Here is a 15,316-nt window from a genome sequence, read left to right on the forward strand (position 1 = left end):
GGCGTAGCGAGGTCTACGCTGAGGGCAGCCCTCGGCATATCTTTGGCCCTAGGCGTAGACAGGGCTACGCCGACGGCCACCCTCGGCGTAGGAAATTTTTCAAATTTGTCTAATTTTGTAAAAATCATAACTAATTCATATGATGTCAAAAAAATGCGTATGAGGTATCAAAATCTTCAGAAAACATCCTCTATCCGTTTATGTTAAAATCATTCATATTTGAATCATGCACAGTACCATGTTAACATAGAAACAATTCAATCAATTTCTTATATGTCCTCAGGTTCCCATTTTAGACAGATAGCAATTTAAACGAAGTCAGAAAATCTCGCGGAGCTACATGGCATCATTTTATGTGTACTAGTAACCACTCCAAAAGATGAAATTGGGTTACGACAATTATTTTGGAAAACCTTCACGAACAGGGCTATCAAGTCCGGAGTTCTATGGCTTTTAGGGCAAATGAGTAGGAAACGGCCCGTGACACCGCATAGTTTGTCGGAATGAGGCCATATTTGGCACGTGCGTGGTCCCTGGGATGGGAAGCAAGGCCTCGGGAGCGGATTTCCAATCCGGCCTATGGGTGATGGTTTTTTCATTTTTGGGGTGCCAAAACGGGTTTTTTGTGTGAAGCAGCTATATGGGGCGCATTTTAGTATTGCGCGAGACCTCCGCGTAGTGGTAGGACACCTCCTTCACACCACATATCACATGCCATATGTGCGCGCTAGCTATCTGGGAATCCACGCGGCTTCCTGCGGTGTCCCGCCGAATTCGCTGGAAAGTGACCGGATTTGAACTAGGGCTACACTTTTCGTCGCTCAATAAATTCTGGAAAAAATGTTTTTAGGTCTATGACATATCACTTTATATGCGAATTTTTTCCCGTTTAGCGCGATGGTAAACGGGTGCACCAACGCGCCCGGTACGGTCATACCGCATTTTAGTGGGGGCCCTTTTTGGCCAAATGGCAATTTAAACGGTGTTAGAAAATCCCGCAGAGCCGCATGGCGTTATTTTATATGTCCTAGTAACCACTCCAAAAGTCGGAATTAGGATACGGAAATTATTTTGGAAAACCCTTCACAAACAGGGCTATCACGTCCGGAGTTCTATAGCTTTTAGGGAATGAGTAGGAAACGGCCCGTGACACCGCATAGTTTGTCGGAACGAGGCCATATTTGGCACGTGTGTGGTCCCTGGGATGGGAAGCAAGGTCCCAGGAGAGGATTTCCAATCCGACCCATGGGCGATGGTTTTTTCATTTTCGGGGTGCCAAAACGGGTTTTTTTTGTGAAGCAACTACATGGGGCGCATTTTTGCATTTCGCGAGACCTCCGCGTAGTGGTAGGACACCGCCTCCGCACCACATATCACATGACATATGTACGCGCTAGCTATCTGAGAATCCCTGCGGCTTCATGCGGTGTCCCGCCGAATCCGCTGGAAAGTGACCGGATTTGAACTAGGGGTACACTTTCCGTCGCTCAATAAATTCCGCAAAAAATGTTTTTAGGTCTATGACATATCACTTCATCTGCAAATTTTTTTCCGTTTAGCGTGTTGGCGAACGGTGCACCAGCCCGCCCGATACGACCATTTCGCATCTTCCGAGGGGGCCGTTTTGGCCACATGGAATTAGGCGTCATATTTGGATGCCTCTAATTTTTAGGTTCAAATGATGATATGGATGTTATATTTAGATTCCTCTCATTTTTCTGATCGATTTAGACATATTATTTGTGAAATTTCGATTTTCCGATTTAAAGATATTAATTATTCCATATTAAATAGAAAAAATACCAAAAAATAAAATCATTTTTTTGTTATTTGAATTCAATATTATTATTACTTATATATTCATTGTTGTCTACTTAAGTAATTGTTTGGGATTCAAAAATAAAGAGGTCTGCATCACGGTTCAAGGGTTAATAGGGTTGATATGCTATTATTATCAGCAAGAGGTGTCACTTATATAATGGAAGCTCGTCCGAATGGAACCAAGGAGTTAAGCGTGCTGAGGCTGGAGTAGTGTGAGGATGGGTGACCGATTGGGAAGTTTAACCATGATTATAATTTGACCTAAGATTAAGTGTAGTTAGAGTTAAAAGTGTATTGAGTGAAAGATACACAAGTAAAAAGAAATAAAAAAAAGAAAAAAAAATTGTGTAAAATAAATTAAAATTTTAAAAGTATATACCGAGGGTTTTGCCGTCGGCATATAGAAAAAAATAAAAAAATCGTTTTTTTTTGAATTTTTTGGAAAAGAGAAATTTGAATTTTTTAAAAGTCTATGCTGAGGGTTTTGCGCTACGCCGAGGGCCGGGCTACGCCGACGGCGATAGTGCCTTTGCCGAGGGAGCTAAACGCCGAGGAGCTATGCCGAGGGCGGCCCTTGGCGTAGCCTACTCCGATGGCCAAAGCAGGCTACGCCGAGGGTTTCCGGCCCTCGGCATATAGCCCAATTCCTGTAGTGTCTGTTAAGGACGGTTTTATTAGTTGATGCCCAAGATTGGAGGAGGGGTTAGCTACCACGTAATGGTGCAACGGATCAGGGGATCACATCACATGCATCCGCCCATGTGCGAGCGAGGCGACGCGGCACACGTAGTCCTGCTTCCGACGTCGCGATGCCCCGCGACGACGTGTACACAGCGCGCGCGGTGGGCGAACATGCAGTGCATGGAGGAAAAGGCGCCGTGGGCACGTGAAAAGTGGGTGGAGAGACCGACGTACCACGTCGTGGTGCATGGCCAATGTCAAATCTTTTCGAGGCCTGGGATAGCCTGGAGGGCCTGCTATCCTACGTGGCTATACCCTACGTAGGTCGATGGGTTTTGTGGCTGCTCTGAATTTATCGGCGGAGGCCTTCTACCCTGAGTAGTTATATGTTCATGATTTGTGTTTTGTTCTGATCTAAATTCATATGAAAGGGAAACTAACTTCTGACGAGCGTAGCGTGACCCGTCGCCGGTGGCTTGGGTTGAAGCGGAACAAATTCTAAAAGAAGGCAGTAGGTAGCTAAGGTGGCATGATATGGTACCCAATGGCCAATGCTCAAACGTAGGTACTATCTAGGGGGCTAGATATGGTTAACGGATAACATGATTGTCTCTGTACCAAAATGCTATCTTGGTTATTAAGGTTTAGGCTTACTTTGATGTCGTGTCTTTCACGAAATAGCTAGCCCTCAAGAATGAGACCAATGCACTTTAAGCACGTACCTCTACCGCTCCTACTCCTATACTCCCTCTGTTATGATTTAGTCTACATTTTAGAAAAAATAAGATAAATTAGTAGTGTATTTATTAGTACTACTTAGATATGTGAACAACCAATCTAAGCTACATTGAAAATAAAAACATCCAATAAAGAGAGCAAAACCACCTGGTTGTTAGTGTTGTTATTGACTAAAAGTTAGAATGTAGAGTATTTCAGAACAAAATTTGAGGCTAGAATGTAGACTATCTCAGAACGGAGGGAGTATGTTAATCCAAAAGAAGATGAAAATAGCAGATAGAAGAGGTGGGGTGAGTCGTCCGTTGGAAGATTTGGCTAGGTGCAAGGTTTAGATAGATCCCATGCCCCATGGTTTGACCGGTTCCTTTCTTCCCATAGCCGATAAAGATCACCACCTAGCTTGCGACTTTATCCGTTGGGTTTCATGCCCATCACATGGTCCTGCTTAACTTGGTACGGCAATGTGTACGTGTAAGGCAAACAAATCCCTTGTTTAGACTTGGAACAGAAACCGGTGCACTAGCTTAGCCAACCGTTGATCGGGTGGTTTGCTTCCGCCGCGGGATTCTGAGTATGCAGCACATGTCGGGATTCTGCTTTGCCATCCCAAATTTAGTACAGTGATGACCACATTCTGCCTTATCCTCCACAATCTGGCCTAAAATATCATATGGTCCATCCAAGCGAACTCATAAAAGACACGCGCAAGTGTGCATATCCTATGTGTCTAGATAGATTTCTCTGCTATCCTCGGACTGTACGATGCCCAAGTTGAAAGCCATCTCTTTGTTATAGCAAGGTTCCGTTGCCAATAGGCTCGCTACTACCACTCCCATATGCAATTTGCAAAAAGGATGAATAAATGTTGAGCGGAGAACCGTATCTATCATCTTTGCACGCAGTCTAGTTAATTTATTTCAGCGAGTTGCAATATGCATTCGTGGTGTCTACTGAGGAAGGCAGCAGACAGCCGAAGAACACAGACCCGGGTTTACGCGCGGAGAGAAACTTATCGGAAAATAATCGGAGCACATGCTATAGTTAATTAATCAGCTGTGTTGTCCGAATCAAATCCGAGAATGCCAAGTCCTAGTCCTTGCCCAATGGCAACTGACATTCATCAACCCAATAATATGGAGCATGAACAGAGGCCATGATGGTGGTGATGATATGGCTAAGCTAGTACAGCCTGCCGCCGGGTTTACGGGACCCTGATTGCCTAAGAGGTGGGCACAATCATATTATTGTCCGCGAGAACATATTTTTATTCCAAGCTCTATCTTAGCTACTCTACTTTGTGGGTGGCTGAGACAGGGGTGGACTATTTTATCGGGCAATCTCTCTTCAACCACGTACACGTCGATGTCACCAGTCACCACGAGGATAAAATACTTCCCTAAGGGAAAGGTGAGTTAGTTAAGGACAGTTTAATTAGTTACTCTTTTCAGGGTTAATAATTTAGTTGGTAGTGGGTACTCCTCCGTTTTTATTTAGCTCGCGTTATGGATTTAACTGAAGTTAAACTTTCCAAATTTTGATCATAATTGTAGGAAAGAATATCAATATCCGTAATACTAAATACATATAATAGAAATTATATTTAATCATAATTTTAATAAAATATATTTTATATTAGAATTATAGATTTTTAATATTTAATCAAAATCTAATTTTTTTGGCTTTAACTAAACCAACGTGATGTAGTTTTAAATGGAGGGAGTACAACCGACGTTAAAATAAAGCGGTTCGTCAGCAGGGCTAGGGCATGAACAACAGTGATGACTTAGCTGTCTATAAAAGATAGTATATGTGATTTTGGTGAGTTGGAGGAAAGAGAATGAGGAGAGAGGGAGATGTCTGTAAAGTTCTAGACAGTCATAGGTTTCTTATAGACAAGTTACACATCATTTTGTTGTATGAAAGGTGTCTGTAAGTTATACTCCCATATAATTATGGCTAAAAATAGACAACTTACATATAGACTATTGTATACATTGTCTATATCATTATCTTTTATTTGAAATGAGGAAAATATCGCCCCAGCTTCTGCATCCAAAGGATACACACGGCTTTTTTTTATTAGATTATTCACAAAACCTTACAAGAACAATACAAAAGATCAATCTCGAAGCAACCTTACTATATCTACAGTGGGATGAAAAGGGTGACACTACACATAGGCGGACCCAAAAAGTTTTTGAAGCCTGGGCAAACAAACTTAGTGTGCTAAATTTTTATCAAATACATATGTATTTGGGGCGAAAATAGGCTTGCCGACCGGTCGGAAGCCTGGGCGGCTGCCCGGGCAAAAGGGATGATAGATCCGCCCCTGACACTACACCAACTCACACCATCCAAAAACTAAATGCCTTCCTAAACCGTCCAATAGCAGGTGAGAAGCACATCCAGTCAAGAAAACTCTCAGCGCACGCCAACGCACACGCCACAGAAGTTGCTCCCGCCGTTTTCCTCGACTCCATCTTCAAGAGAGATCATCGCATTAACCTTGCAAGACCTGTCGTCGATGCCACCATAACGCCTGACGGCTCCACCATCCTGCACGTATACATCATCCCGCATCTGTCGTCGATACCCTGCAGCACCATGCCACTGAGACTCGGTGCCAACCTTGTGGTAGATGAACACCACTCCACCGAAATCCGCCAACATCCAGCAGCTGCTCCAAAAACGATGCCCCAAGAGGTAGAACGACGCAGGGCGCGCCGCCATCGTCCTATCCCGGAGACCCGGACCTAGGGTTTCCCCCGGAGTAGCACGACTGAGAGACCGCAGACTGCAATGACGATGCCTTCAAGAAGGTAGTGGCGCGACACGTCGCCATCATCCGCCAACCAAGGTCAGAGCACGATTTTCACCGGCAGTCGCACATCTCCAACTCGCCGAGTGTAGTGCCAAGACGGGCAAAGATAACGCCTTCGGCAAGGTAACGACGTCGACCGACGCCACCATCATCCGCCAAGACCGAGGTCGAGGCTCATTTTTCACCGGCCGCCATGACACCCCGGACTAGATCACCATTGCCGGAGACCTGTGTGAGATCCCATGATCCCCCACACAGGACTACCAGCCTGGCCGACCACCTCCGACGAAGAAGATGACCACCGCCACCATGCCCGGGGCTGCTGCCCTAGGTTTCCTCATGACACGAGAGATGCCCACGAATGCCTCACTGCCGAGGAGGCAGAGCCACGACATGCAGATCGACGCCCGCCCCGGCCCAACGGACCTAGATTGGACCCGATCCTCACCGCCGCCGCTCGCCGCCTGCAGATCGACGCCATAGCTATCGCCTCCCTGCGCCGCCGCATCAAGGAGAGGCCTGGCCGGACGTCGCCGCCATGCCCTCCGGTCGTGGGGGCGAGAGGATAGGCCGCCGCCACGCCGCAGGGCTTTGCCCGGCAGCGCTTTCGGCGACGGCGGCGGGGGAGGAGGGCGCCCTAGGGAGGGAGACGGCGGCGGGGGTGGTTGGGCCCCGGCGCGGGGGGAGGACGTTAGGTCTTATCTATATACGATATGAAGTAGTATTACAGACACCAGCTGTCTAAACCAATGTACATGCCCTTGGTGAGACGATAAAGTGATTGGGCGTACATACATGCCACGGATCGACTAGGGATGGGGATCACATATTCACATGCCCAGCTTTTTTTGGTCCGTTTTGTTACCTAGCCGAGGCCACGTTCTTGCACGAACCGCTTCTCAAAGCACCCTCGTGCCAGACCCTCGAGGAACACCCGGTTCGGCCGTTTCTAGCGAGACACCCCCGTTTTCGCAGAAGTGGAGAACATCGCGTCCTCGCAAAGCTACCGCGGGAGATGGCGGGAGCTCGCGCGGGACGGCGAAATATCGGCGGGATGAATTAGGTCACCGCACTTGAATTTTCGCCACCGTATATAGGGGCAGCTCTCTCACCGGCAAATCCAAATCCCCTATTTCCCCCCATTTCGAGCTCATCCACAGTTCCCGATCTAGCGACATGGTAGGCTCTACCTCACCCGCACAGTCGGCGAGGCTTGCAGCAGCGACGGCGGCTATGGTAGCGGCTACTGGCCGCGGATGGTCGTCTTCTTCCTCTACGTCGATGACTTCGGTTGTGGTAAGCTTCTAGAAACCCTAGCCTTACATCTAGATCTTTTGGGTACACAAGTGGGGTCTGAACGAATCCATTGTAGGACATTCCTTCGTCGTCGGTGGAGGTTGTCGAGGTTGTCCAGGTTGCATCTGACTCTACGACGGGGACCGTTGTCGTCGTTGACTCTTCCACTGGGACGGTAGTGCTGCCTGCATCTTCGCCAGGGTCCCCTGCTTCCCCGACCTCGGTGCTGCGTGTGGCTCCTTTGACTGTAAGGCCACTCTTACTTATCTCGTTGTTCATTGATATGGTAGTGGTAGTTCATTGATCTGCTAGTGCTTAAGGATGTGGATGTGGATGTGGTACTGGTAGTGGTGATAGTTCATTGATCTGCTAGTGCTTAAGGATGTCTATGTGGTAGTGATAGTTCATTGATCTGCTAGTGTTTGTCATGTAGGCGATCATACCTTTGGGCTCCTCTCATATGTCTGCGCCTACTGTGAATGCTCAGCCATATCTGATTGCAAGCAAACCAGCCATGGTTTGGAAACCTGAGCTATGAGAGTTTGTCCTAAACCGGTTGGTTCAGCTCGTCCGTAGCAACGTCTGCTTCAACATGGGATTCAAGGAGCAACATATGAAGAAAGTAGCCGCAGATGTTCTTGCATTCGCCGGCATACATGTCACAACTCTTCAGCTGTACAACCACATCAAAAACTGGAGGACAAAGTGGAACGTCATTATGAAGATGAAATCCGATCGCATTCTGGACTAGAGCGAAGATGGTTGCTGCTTCTACGGCGGTGATGAAGGGACGACGGACGAGTACATCCAGGTACGAAGCTTCATTGAGTTTCTGCATAGATCTGAAAGTATATATATGTGAATGTCGTTCGCACTAACAGTTGTTCCTTGTGGATTGCAGCGCTACCCAGAACACCATCAGTACGTTGGCACCCCGATCACGAACCTCGCTCAGATGAAGACGATCTTCACTCCCCGGTTTGTGTGCAATGTGCAGCTATTCCAGCCTAACTTACGGGTCAGGGCTATCGACTTCATTGCAGACAATGAAGCAGAGTATGCCGTCTACCGTAAGCTGTAGCCACCGGAGAGGAGGAGCTGACTTAGGACCTGGCTCCGCAACCATTTTCCTTCTTAGTTGTTCTGCTTGCTACGTCATGGTCTGCTAATTTTGGGAGGTGATCTTGTATCCCTCCATTAGTTAGGACTTGCTACAACCTGATCCCGGTCTGTAATGATAAACTTGTTCGATGTGGTATATACTAACCCCTCGTGTGATGAACCTGTGATGCATCACAAACTAGTTGCTTCGCTTGTGATGCGTCGCCCACTAAGTAGTTGCTGTGTGTATTACCAGTACCTTTTGTGATGAACTGAATCTAATGTGTGTTGTTATTCAGTGCTAGATAACCTTACCAATCTTAGGGAAGGGGTTACCACAGTACTCAGCTATGTACAACCAAACACGATGTGGGCTGCATCAGCAGCGAAGAAAGTAGTGGAAACGGACAACCAAACAATGGGGCCTGGCTTCCCTCTTCGGCGCAGAAAAGGCCACCCAGGCTGCCAAACGACTTGGCTTGCATAGCCCATGACCCATTCGCGACGCGCAGGTGGACCCATCTCGCTGACGCAGTGAGCCACGAATTGGATGTAGGCTTCCAAACGCGCGCATGATCACATGCATGGCTGGTGCGCATCCATGCACATGCATGTGCGAGGAGAGGTGGTTCTCGACGAAGCGATGCCGCGCGGCAACGTGTTCACAGCGAGCGGTGATACTTCTGGTTGCCGGGTTTCGGTTCGGTTAGTTAAGAAGGTGTGGCATCGCCCGTAGGCGATGTGCTTCCTGGATGAAGACACATATACTCCCTCCGTTCTTATTTAATTAATTTTTATTAGAACCACAGCTAATTTATTTCTTTATATCCATGCGTCGATTAAATCCGTACAAAGTAATATTAGGTAAAAACCTGCTGCAACAGCCGGCCGATCGGCAATCATTGTACCCACAAGCACGGCTGCGTGCACTGATATCTTCCGACGTCCTTTAACTGCTAGGGCGCCGCCGCGCCGCCGCTCGTCGCCTACATCCGCCTCCGCGGCATGAGATCAGACCAAAGACCAGGAGGCCTGGCCGCCTCGGTGCTAGCTGCTCCAGCGGTGGGTGTAGCTCTTTTAGCTTAAGGAAATTGAACTGGGTGAGGCCCGGCCTATGATTAGTTGATCTATGGTAAACACTAAACAACGGAGGCCGATGGGACTCGTTTCGTCGGACCTCTCCAACCACGTCGATTTTGCTTTCCATCAGACGGCTCCCATTCCTTTTTTTCACACGTTAACTGAGACAGATTTTTGCCCAATTAAATCCGGAAATCATGGCAGTTAATGCCTGCATTTATTTGTTGCCTCCCGTAATGCCTCCAAAATCGCTGCGAGAACGCCGCTGAGAGCGACTCTCCCGTCCTCATCGCCCTGCTTCCCCACTGGTAGAAAAATGGCCATTGGTCGCGGTTGCGCAACCGCGACCAATTAGGCGCGACTAAAGGCCCCCTCTTTAGTCGCGGTTCGTAAGGAACCGCGACTAAAGGCCCGTCCGCGTGGGCGGCAGGCGAGCGCCAGGGTGGAGGACCTTTAGTCGCGGTTCTTCTGGCCAACCGCGACTAAAGGCCTCCGCAGGGTTTAGGGTTTAGCCCCCCTCCCCCTAAATCTGGTTTCTTTTTAATTTGTATTGTTTTATTTCTTTTGGGTTTTAATTTTGAAGGAGTTTCACATATTCTACGGTACTACATACATGCATATGAATGTACAATTTCAAACAAATTTGAAATTAGAACCAAAAAGAATTCAAGAGGAATATACAATATATATTCAATATCGGATGACCATATACAATTTTGAACAAGTTTCCATCCATAATTTAGTGCATATGAAGTTCTACGTCCTCTACATAGTGTTCTCCTCTAGGATCGATGACTTCCCTCGCGAACCATCCAGCTAGTTCCTCTTGAAGTGGTCGGAAGCGAGCTTCTGGACTAAGCGTCTTCCGGAGGTTATTCCTCTTGATGTTGTTCTCACACTGCTGGTCTCGCTCATTGGTGTATCTCCGGATCCTCTCACAAACATAGTATCCACATAGATTGGTCCCCGGTGGTTGAATATCCCCAGTCGTCCGCACTGCCCTTTTAAATTGTAGCTCTTTTTTGAATTCACCGACCTTTTCATCTACGAACCGTCTCCAAACCCTACGAGGCAAAGAAAATTAAATGAACAAGAGAGTTATTAATTAGTTACTTGATATTAGGAAATGATGAACGAAATAGGCCGATCGATATAGAGCGCAAATGAATGAAAATAATTACTTTTGCATCATTTTTCTCATGTCGGCCCAAAGCGCCGCATCCATATTCAGAGAGTCGTGGACGAGAACTGTGGAGGTGTGAAATTGAATTACCATCAGAATCCAGTGGAACCTGTGGGCACGATACATGCACAGTCATGCATAACTCATCGATTAGCCACATACCATGCATGGAGTAAACAAAAGAGAATGTGCTCAAGACAGAAACACTCACCCAAAATGGTAAGGAAATAGAATATCACTTTTGAGTTCCTGTTTTCTAAGAAACCGCGACAGGTCTTCCTCCACGTCGGCGGGGTGCTGTTCTAACACATATGAATTAACGATGTGTGGGTCAATGAACCCAACATCATGGATGTTCCTTATTCGCATTTCCCGCTTCTTCATTCTGCATAATAGCGTACACAACAAGATAGTTAGGACAATATATATATATATATATATATATATATATATATATATATATATATATATATATATATATATATATATATATATATATATATATATATATATATATATTGTGCATGTACTGAGCGAGATGGGGGAGAAATATATAAATCTCATACAGAGCGTAGAAACTGATGAGAGATTTGTCGAGCTCGCGTTGATTGAACAATTTGGAACAATTCACTCCGATGAATTGTTATATAGTAATGTTTGAAGTGATGCTCATATCTAACTTCCGCATAAATATAGTCTTTGGCGTTTTTAAGTTTTATGTAACCCTTGTACCAATTTAGCAGACCTTTCATTTGTCGAGGTAGATCCTCTTTCTGCACAGGCTCAACGAGAGGGCCATTCTCCACATATGTAAATACTACGTCCTTCATTGGTGCCTCATCAAGGCCTAACAGTGCACGAAGAGTGATACCTAAGTTGGCCGCTTGTTCTCTAGCACTCGTTACAGTCAATCCATGTGCTGCCGCAGCTGCTATGATATCGGGGGCATCCGGACCGGCGGCTTGCACTATGAGCGGGGCGATCGATTGTTTACTTTGTTCCCCGAGCTGGGCAACTTCTTTCCCCCTTTCTAATTTTTCCTCGGCCTCCTCCAAGGCTTTCTTCTCCTGCTTCTCCGCCAACTCTTGGTTCCTCTTGAACGCGAGTGCTTGCCTACGAAGTTCACGTGCATAGTCGTCAGGCAGATTCTTCGCGGCTTGGGACGGTGTGTTCAAAAATGACTTAGCCCACTGCTTTTGCTTGTCAGAAAATACTGGCTTGGGCTCGCCCTCTCTTTTCTTCTTGCAGTCCGCCTTCCATTTCTCATGCTGAGCAGCCACAGCCGCTGCATTTTCCTCGACACTAAGTTCCCAAGGTCTCGGGATGAGAGGCTTCAGTGATGGCTCTGGTATCTTTGTGGTTCTAGGTACATAAGGGTCCGGGTTAATAACCCAGGACTGCTTCTGCTTCTTCGCCGGAGGTGGATTGGGGGGCGGCGTCTGATCACCTGCCGGACGAGGACTGGGTGGCGGCGGCTGATCACCCGCCGGACGTTGTGGACTGGGGGGCGACGTCGGCTGACGTGAAGGAGGTGTAGGTGAAGCACCACCACCACCACCGCCACCGCCACCACCACCACCGTAGGGGGGTGGACTTGTTGGCGCCTCGCCTGGAAACTTGATAAACTTCTTTTGCCATAGAATGAACTGGCGCTTGACATCTCCAAGTCTTCTCGCCCCTTCAGGTGTAGCAATGTCAATGTCCAGGTCCTCAAACCCTTGGACTATGTCCTCCACCGTGACACGAGCATAGCCATCTTGAATGGGGTTGTTGTGGTGGAGTGCTCCAGGTAAACATGGTAAAGCACTACCGATGGCTACCTTCATGGACATGTTCCCGATAGGATAATACAGATGACATTCTTTCATCTCCTTTATATCGTCCACGGGGTAGCGAGGAGGCTCCGGTGCAGTAATTTCGACCACCAGAGGCTCCGGTGCAGTAATTTCGATCGTCGGTGTACCAGCCGGTGGGGCCTCCGTGGAAGCCACGCTGCTTCTTCTCTGCTGCTGGCTTCCGAGATCCAATGGATGATCTTCATGCTGCGCCCGAGCTGCATCTCTTTCGGCTACTAGTACACTCACGGTTTTCTTCATCACATCCATTTCCGATGCCAACCGCGCCACAACATCTGCTTCCCGATCCATCTTTCTCTTACGGCTTCTGTAACCGTACGGGCTTCTGCGTGCCCGTCAGCTCCCTTCGGAACTGATTGTCCGCCAGGACCCTTTCCAAAGATGACTTTCAAATCCTTGACCATATCAAATACCTCAGCACCAGTACGTTCCGCAGACTTCGGCCGGTGATCTGCCTTGCCGTTGTAATGCTTGCCTTTCTTTCTTACTAGATGAATTTTCGGAAGAAATCGACGATGCCCAAGGTACACGTTCTTCTTACAATTTGGCAAATGTACACTTTCAGTCTCATGTAAGCAGTGCGTGCATGCATTGTATCCCTTATTTGACAGTCCCGAAAGGTTAGTAAGAGCAGGCCAATCGTTGATGGTTACGAAAAGCAACGCTCGTAGGTCAAATTCCTCTTCTTTGTGCTCATCCCACACACGGACACCAGGTCTGCCCCACAGCTGTAAAAGTTCATCAACTAATGGCCTTAGGTACACATCGATGTCGTTGCCGGGTTGCTTCGGACCTTGGATGAGCACTGGCATCATAATGAACTTCCGCTTCATGCACAACCAAGGAGGAAGGTTGTAGATGCATAGAGTCACGGGCCAGGTGCTATGGCTGGAGCTCTGCTCGCCAAAAGGATTCATGCCATCTGTACTTAGACCAAATCTTATGTTCCTTGCGTCAGCTGCAAAATCTTTGAACTCTCTGTCGATCTTTCTCCATTGCGTTCCATCTGCGGGGTGTCTCAACTCCCCGTCCGACTTACGGTCCTCTTTGTGCCATCGCAACAACTTGGCATGCTCTTTGTTCCTGAATAGACGTTTCAACCGTGGTATTATAGGAGCATACCACATCACCTTGGCGGGAACCCTATTCCTGGGTTTCTGGCCCTCAATATCGTCACCAGGGTCATCGCCTCTGATCTTATAACGCAATGCAGTGCATACCGGGCATTCATTCAAATTCTCGTATTCACCGCGGTAGAGGATGCAGTCGTTGATGCATGCATGTATCTTCAGAACCTCTAAACCTAGAGGGCAGACAACCTTCTTTGCTTCGTACGTACTGGCGGGCAACTCGTTATTCTTTGGAAACATATTCTTCAACATTTTCAGCAAGTTTTCAAATGCCGAGTCAGCTACACCTTCCTGTGCCTTCCATTTCAGCAAATCCAGTGTACAGCCCAGCTTTTTCAGACCATCATCGCATCCGGGGTACAGCGCCTTTCTGTGATCCTCTAACATGCGATCCAAATTCTCCCTCTCCTTTTCAGTTTCGCAGCGTCTCCGTGCATCAGCAATGGTCCGACCAAGATCATCAACGGGCTCATCACGTGCCTCTTCTTCACCTTCCCCTTCACCTTCCCCTTCACCTTCAGCATCCTCCATGAAAGTATCACCGAAATGAGCAAGATAGCTTTCATCGATGAAATCATCCCCTTCTTCATCTTCTTCCATTATAACCCCTCTTTCTCCATGCTTGGTCCAACAATTATAGCTTGGCATGAAACCGTGCCGAAGCAGGTGCATGTGAACATCTCTTGAGGAAGAGTAACGCTTCTGATTCTTACAGTTAACACATGGACAGATAACAAAACCCCCCTGCTTGTTCGCATTAGCCACTACGAGGAAATCTTTCAAACCCGTAGTGAACTCGCCGGAGAGTCGGTTACCGTACATCCATTGCCGATTCATCTGCATTATTATAATATAAAATATATAATTAACCATCATGCATTTGTTAAACTAACTAGCTACAAACAATATAAATTAAACAATAAACTACACACATGCATATTTTATCAATGACACACATGAAAGGTTCAAGTTGCTAACCGCGATCGAGGAGGAAAAAATAAATAAGGAAGCTCAAGTGTGGCTCCAACACTTCATATCATGTTTGTTTCATGCTCTTGGGGCATTTTTATCAAACACCTTGTGTGCATAAGAGGAACCAAAAGCAAACCTACACCCCCTTGTGAAGCTTGTGAAGAGAAGTGGCACCAAATGGCTAAGTGCTGTGAGCTGAGGCCCTTTTATAGGGATGGGCCTTTAGTCCCGGTTGGCCTGGCCAACCGCGACTAAAGGCCTTCGGGCCAGGCCTGAGGACCTTTAGTCACGGTTGGCCTGGCCAACCGCGACTAAAGCCCATCCCGTCCACCAGCTGGCCAGCGAGCGCGCTGGGCCCAGCTCTTTAGTCGCGGTTCGCCACCAGAACCGCGACTAAAGACCCCATTAGTCGCGGTTCCTATATTTTAGCGACTAATGGGGCTGGACGGAAGGCCATTTTTCTACCAGTGCCCGTTCGTCCCTAGCTCTCCTCCCCTCGCACCAATCTCTCATCACGCTTCATTTGTCAAGGTCTGCACCGGCGAGCGTGGCTGGTTTTTCTCGCCCACCGGCGACAGGCATGCAGCTTTCCCGGTTTCACTGGTTGTCGGCCGGTGCAGTAGGAGATCTAGGCCGC

The sequence above is a fragment of the Lolium perenne genome, chromosome 3 (assembly GCF_019359855.2).
Source record: "Lolium perenne isolate Kyuss_39 chromosome 3, Kyuss_2.0, whole genome shotgun sequence".
NCBI lineage: Eukaryota > Viridiplantae > Streptophyta > Magnoliopsida > Poales > Poaceae > Lolium > Lolium perenne.